The sequence below is a fragment of the Schistocerca piceifrons genome, chromosome 6 (assembly GCF_021461385.2).
Source record: "Schistocerca piceifrons isolate TAMUIC-IGC-003096 chromosome 6, iqSchPice1.1, whole genome shotgun sequence".
In the NCBI taxonomy this organism is placed as follows: Eukaryota; Metazoa; Arthropoda; class Insecta; order Orthoptera; family Acrididae; genus Schistocerca; species Schistocerca piceifrons.
In genome coordinates this window covers 536,100,820-536,108,030 of record NC_060143.1, presented here as the reverse complement: position 1 = coordinate 536,108,030, position 7,211 = coordinate 536,100,820, and the positions used below count along the sequence as shown (strand labels likewise).

The 7,211-nt window shown below is 43.5% G+C and overlaps 1 pseudogene; it reads right to left on the bottom strand.

Moving 5' to 3' along the window:
* Nucleotides 1-657: 657 nt before the first annotated feature.
* LOC124803633 lies at nucleotides 658-775 on the bottom strand (annotated as a pseudogene).
* Between the last annotated feature and the right edge of the window lie 6,436 nt (nucleotides 776-7,211).

The following is a 7,211-nucleotide window of genomic DNA, read 5'->3' as shown; positions in this document are numbered from 1 at the left end:
ACAACAAGGACCAGCGAACGATGACGAGCTTGGATCATTTAACGCGTTAAACCGCTGAAGGGCATAATTTCCTGGAAGGAATCGTCACTCGTGATGATTCGTGGGCATGCTACGATGCACCGGAAACCAAGCAGCTCTCTGTGGAGTGGAATCACGCTGGTTTCCAAGTACCAAAACATTTCAGGTGACTCAGTTTGCTAGGAAAGTGCTTGTGCAGCGTTCTGGGACATGCTTGGTGCCTTATTGGTCGACAAAAACAACAACAACAATAGGAGTATGGTTCTATGAAGCGGCAAACGAATATTTGTCCTGGCCTTGGTACAAATTTTCATTTGTCGCTTCAGTCTACATATATACATCACATATGCTTGAGTGTATAAAAGCTCTCTGGAGCCATACAGTTTTATTTGCTTGACGTTTTTACTTCTCCTCCTTAAAACTAAAAAAAACTCCTCCCGAACAGGCCATGAAGGCCCAACGGCACCGACCGGTCGCCGTGTCATCCTCAGCCCATACACGTCACTCGATGCGGATATGGAGGGGCATGTGGTCACCATACCGCTCTCCCGGCCGTTTGTCAATTTCCGAGACCGGAGCCGCTATTTCTCAATCAAGTTGCTCCTCAGTTTGCCTCAGGAGGACTGAATGCACCCCGCTTGCCAACAGCGCCCGGCAGAGCGGATGGTCACCCATGCAAGTGCTAGCCCAGCCCGACAGCGCTTAACTTCGGTGATCTGACGGGAACCGGTGTTACCACTGCGGCAAGGCCGTTAGCACTTTTCCTCCTTGGACATAAATTATTTTGCCAAATGCGCTTTATTCATTCTGATGAGTCCGTCAAAACGAGTGACGCAAACAGCTGACAGTATAGCTTTGAAGTTCCATCTGGCTCTCGTGACACATTTCGGGTCAAGTCGCTGTGATTCAGTTTCCAGAGGCGTGCTTCTGTTTCCAGAGACGTGATTCAGTTTCCAGAGCCGCGATGCCTGAAATGGCCAGTCCTCGTCACTGCCCCCTTGCCAGGTTGTCTCGCGCTGATAAGCGTTCACATCTGCGCGGGTGATGCACTCCACGGCATGAGGAACCGTCTGTGTGCCAGGCGGTAGCATTCCAGCAGTCAACAGTACGGTAACCCCCCCCCCCCTCCCCCCTCTGGACCGAAGTCTCGGAATGAGGAGACATCTCGGTTTCTAGATAGATAAACAAGGCAGGGTGAGTGCTCCTGGACATTCCAACTGCGTCACTTGTTGCATCCATTGTATACTCATCACGTGACTCCAGAACGTTGCTGGTATCATTTGCATTTTCTCTCGAAGATCATTCCATGTGCAGATTTTACCGTTCAATTTCCTTGCAACAAGGAGTCAACACTGAAATGTTCTTCAGGACACGGTTATCGAAGTGCTTCGTATATTCCAAGAGGCTGTACAAATAATTAATGGAAATGGTGTTGCAAATCCGTTAACATGAAGTTGATAGTTCGATCAAACTGTCTTCATCACGGTTTGCTCGTTGTAATTTAACACTATTTTCGTTTCGGTTAATTGACAATCAATTGAAATGCAATAATGGTTTATACAAAGTTTTCATTAGTACCTTTATTTGTAGCCTCGTTTTCCTGTTTGTCATAACTGTAGGCACCAAGTGCTTTTCGCAGAACAGCACCTCAGAATATGAGCCAAACTTTATTGCATTGGACACAAGAAACGTGTCAAGGTATCTGATACGTGAGGTATTCAGAGAAATTAAACTGTTGCGCATTGTACGTCAATTTTATTTAGTTTGTTGCCGGCCGCTGTGGCTGAGCGGTTCTAGGCGCTTCAGTTCGGAACCGCGCTGCTGCTACTGTCGAAGGTTCGAATCCTGCCTCGGCCATGGCTGTGTGTGATGTCCTTAGGTTAGTTAGGTTTAAGTAGTTCTACGTCTAGGGGACTGATGACCTCAGATGTTAAGTCCCATAATGCTTAAAGCCATTTTAATTTAGTTTGTTCGAGTCGTCTACCTACTGCGTGAAGCACCAGTGATTTCTTATGCCTATCCTTGCGTTCAATGCAATATTTCTCTACTTTTGCTGTTTTTGCTTCCCGGCGTTATGGAGTTTCCTTTCTTAAAAATCAAATAAGGCTTCAGTCTAATTAAATATTATTTAGTGATCTCAGATCTCGAGCACAGAAGCTCCTTATAATTTCTGTCTGGAGAACCACCAATACATATTTTAAAAACTCATGGAAAATTGGAGATACCAGAATAAAAATCATAATTGTGGTCCCCAGAAAACGCATCCGACTGCTTTCAAGAATTCCCCGCCGCTACAGGCGCCACTAACACCCAAAGAATGGAAAATGACAAGACAAAGATGAAATAATTGTGTCAGTATCACACAATGAATTTAAGGAGAGCGCCGGCCGAAGTGGCCGTGCGGTTAAAGGCGCTGCAGTCTGGAACCGCAAGACCGCTACGGTCGCAGGTTCGAATCCTGCCTCGGGCATGGATGTTTGTGATGTCCTTAGGTTAGTTAGGTTTAACTAGTTCTAAGTTCTAGGGGACTAATGACCTCAGCAGTTGAGTCCCATAGTGCTCAGAGCCATTTGAACCATTTAAGAAGACTTCACACTGCAAACATCTTCCTTTGTAAAGGAAACGACGGACTACTTAGAACAAATCAGAATAAATTTCCTTAATAACAGTACACGCACTGTTTCTCGTAGAATCAGACTTCCTAACAACCTGTTCAAATGTTAATGAGAACTGCATTGTGCCAAGCTAGGCGCAACTGTAAACACGTCAATCTACAACGGAATTAATGCTGTCACTGTCTGATATACTATCAATATTTTCTTGTAGACCAGGGCTGGTTGTGGTTTCCATACCTCAGACCATGTTCCACTTCACCACCACATGAAAGGTGGGCAAGATTTCCCCGTATCCCTGTAAATTCTGTTTAGCATAAAATGATATTATGCAGGTTGGAAATATGTTTCTTCTTCTCAATTGATGGAATCCATGTTGTCATGTTTCCTTAGTCGCAGTGCAGTTTTAATTTACAGCCGTGGCAGATGTGAGCGGTCATAGTTACACCATTGAGGAGCGCTTACTGCCAAATGTGTGGGTACAACAACAACGACAACACACAGAGCAGAAAATGAGACAGGTTTCGGGAACAATTTAGGAAGGATTTAATGAGGCTCCACCGCGAAGGGCAGCACTTCTGGACTGAGAAACACGTGGCTTTGCTTTTGGCAGCTTAATGACGGGCCGCGGAGTGGGAGGAAGAAGAGAACAAACATGTGTTGGAGTCTCTCCTTCGACTGAACAATCTCCCATGAAGTCGACACATAAACGCGCCTTTGGAACATTGTACACAGGTGATAACAGTGTCAGACCACATGGAAAACGATCTTAAGTTCCGACCTTTTTGACCGATGTTACTAAACGAGTTATCAGATACAGACCGGGAATAGCGTTTTAGTATGCCGTGCTCTGTTAACCCGATTTCCAAAAGCAGTCAAACGTGCCAAGGTTATGTTTCCATATGAATGTGCCATTTATCGTAGCTGATGTGATGAAAATATTGTCGTTTGGGCCAAACAAAGAGAATCCGGAATCAAATTTTCACTCTGCAGCGGAGTGTGCGCTAATATAAAAGTTCCCGGCAGATTAAAATTCCGCTGCTGAGTGAAAATTCCATTCTGGAAACATCCTGCAAGCTGTGGCTAAGCCATGTATCTGAATATCATTTCTTCCAGGAGTGCTAGTTCAGCAAGATCTGCAGGAGAGCTTCAGTGAAGTTTGTAACGTAGGAGATGAGATAATGGTAGAATTGAAGCTATGAGGATGGGTTGTGACTTGTGCTTGGGTAGCTCAGGTGGCAGAGCACCTGCCCTCGAAACGCAAAGGTCCAGAGTTCGAGTCGCCGTGCGGCACACAGTTTTAATCTGCCAGCAAGTTTCAAAGAAAATCCTCATTACACAGTCTAGTTAAACAGGAACTCATCTCACGGAATGATATGGGCAACGATGGCATCACAACATCTGCTAGGAGCGTACTTTTTTGAAAGGACTGTGTTTGGCGCATATTTTTGACACATGTTACAAATATGGTTAATACCTCAGTTTGACGAAAGGGGCCACACAGAACTCATATGGCTGCAGCAGAACGGAGCGCTTCCTCACTACGCAGTTGCAGTGCGCGAGTTCCTAAATGAACGCTTTTCAGGACGGCGGATATGTCGTGGTTCATCAGTAAGTGGCCACGAAGAAGCACTCACCTCACCACACATGACAACTCGGTATGAGGAATCATTAAGGCTCAAACGAAGAACTGTGCAATTCTGTTCAGGATGCATTCCGCGCTGTAACAGCGGAGATGCTCAAAAATATGTCAAGAAGAACATGGAGTCTGTGGAAATGTGTTTACAGCATGATGGGGAACATACCGAAATACTGCACACTTAATACATAACCAAGCACTTGGGCTACAACAAATCAAATCAGTCCTCATTCGATAGTAGGGGGTAGGGGGCTTCTCACCCACCCTGTACAGAAGTCTTCTTCATACCACATTCCTCAGAACTAGAAGATGGGTGCAGGCGCGGATGTTGTTAGCATAAAATATGTTTCTCTCAAAATTATTAATGAATACATTTTCCCCCACTATCTTTATTTTCAAATTACTTAGCAACAGTCTGTAATTATTTTCCTAGCTTCTATTTGAAAATTAATATTTTGACTGGAATAAAAGGAATATGTGTAAACGGACTGCTACAACATTTCTCGAATCTGGAAATTACTGCCTTCTTCGAGTGGTTCCCATCTGTGAACCGCTTAGTGTTGATGGTAGAATTCCTAATTCTGTTTAACTACTGCAACCGACATTTCATTCTACTTCCAGTTTTCCAAGTCTCGGTTTCCCACATAAATTTTTACCCCTCACGCTTCCCTGCATTACGAAATTGACGATTCTTTGATGCCTTAAGATCTGTCATATGAAGCAGTCCCTTCTTATATTAAAATACAAATTCTTTTTTTTAAGATTGGTTTCATTTCCTTCTCCGTCTAGCTCCTTAACTTTTAACCTACTTCTGCAGCACCACATTGCAAAAGATTCTCTTCTTAGCTCTTCTATATTGTTCGTCATCCACTTCCACTTAAGTACCAGACTGCTTTACAGTAAAATAACTTCAGAAAATAGCCCCTAACAGATATATTTGTTTCAAAGGTAACAAATTTTTACGTTTTCAAAAAATCTTCCCTTGCTATTGCTAGTCAGCATTTACTAGCGCTTTTCTGAAAGGGAAATGGAAAGGACAGTGAAATTCCACTGAAGCTTTGTGCAGATCCGCTGGGCAGTGTCTCTAGGATGTCTGTCGATCGCGTCGTGTCGCTCTTCTCAGTTCTGAGCACGGAGTAAGCACGTTAAGATGGCTACAACGTTAGTGTCTTCCGCCAAGTATGGGCGCCTGCTCCGAGGTTGCGTCTGATTTCACGCAACCCCACATAACGTGACAGTTCTCTGCAGCACTCTGCAGGGCAATACGGATCCCTCTGCAACGTTTTCAACGGGAAGTGTTTGATTAAACACCGTACAGCTCGGATTCGTATCCCTCTAAATTTCAACTCTGCTCACATCAAACGCTGGAAGATAACATTTTGGCACAGACAGCGAACTGAAGACCAGCGTAGACTAGTGGCGGAAAGCAAGGGCTAATTGTTTTGACAAGCGAGTTAGGTAAGTAGACATTAAAACTAAGGCCTGTGTGACTGCGACGAGAATTCACTAGATTTCAATCACCAGCTTTCTCCTCTGAATGCGAAAACATTTCACTGTCGCCAGAGCCAGCCGCTGTGGCCGAGCGGTTCTAGGTGCTTCAGTCCGGAACCGCGCTGCTGCTACGGTCGTCTTGACACCGCTCCTGGTGCTACAGTGATGTCAACATTCTGTTCAGTTTCTGCTCGTCCATCAGGCTGTGGGGGAACACATTGAGCATAGTTTTTTCAGAACTTCAAAAAATCTGTCAAAATGGCGTCAGCGATACCGTGACTGTCGCCCACTTGCCGAATGTCTCCCACCGTCCGTCGTCGTGATATTTTTAAAAATATCCGGAATCTGATATGTCGACATTTTAAAAAATCACCATTTCTGCCCTCGATAAATCGGGTAAAGTATCGATAATCGTTATATAGGCGGAAAAAATACCGATGCAATTGCCTATAGAAATATCGGCGGTACATTGTAAATATACTTCCGGGTTTAGAACTGTATATTGCAGTAGTGATTTCTTACTAGAAATTCTGTAAATCAACAAGCTACCCCATTATGGCACGAATTGAAATCTACCTAAACGGTGGTGCTGCTGCAATACCTTACCATGACTGAGTACATGTCCTAAAGCAATTCAGTTCATGCGGCACAAAGTGACACTTTTCTGTACTAAGGAGTGCAGCACATAGTCTCTCAAAAACCTCCCTTAACCGTCAAGTAGTCGCTTCGAATCAAATTGCCCCTAGAGATTTTTCTTTTGCTTAACGTGTTTGGCACGTAACATTCTAAAACTTAACAGGGATTTTATTTTCCTTTATCATTAAGGTGGTTCAGATAGTGCATTCAGAATCATTGTTGGCTTCACTGCTTCACACTAAAGTGCCATTATCGAGTGTTTGGCCCAACACAACTATTGGTGTTCTGGCAGTATTGCCTGCCTGACCCAGCACAAGTGCTTGCTTCCACTGTGTTTGCACCAGGGACCTTACATGAGTGTGAGTGTTTAGCCACAAAATACATATTGATGGTAGGCAATGAAAACCTCATAACTTCATGCCCACGAAAACTCATAATTCCAGTAACTCCGTAATCAAAGAGAGACTCGAAAGTGCACGAATATCTCTATCTGTCAATAACAAGGCTTCTAGAATAAAGTTGCACATGTAGCAACTTTTTGTATCACTTCATATTATTTTTTTAAGAAACCATTTTTCCTTCACCTGCAAAATTCAACAAAATGGACTTATGAGGTTTTCATTGCCTACCATCAGTACGCTACAAGAATTTGAACAAGTATATTTCTTGTTTCTTGAGTAACAAATCAAATTGCTTATCAATTTTATTTTTATATGTTATTTTCTTCTTAGTCAAAAAGAAAGTGACATAGCTGTTCTTTGTTCATGACAAAGAATGCCTAAAATATTGACTGATAAAGAAATTGTTGCAGACTT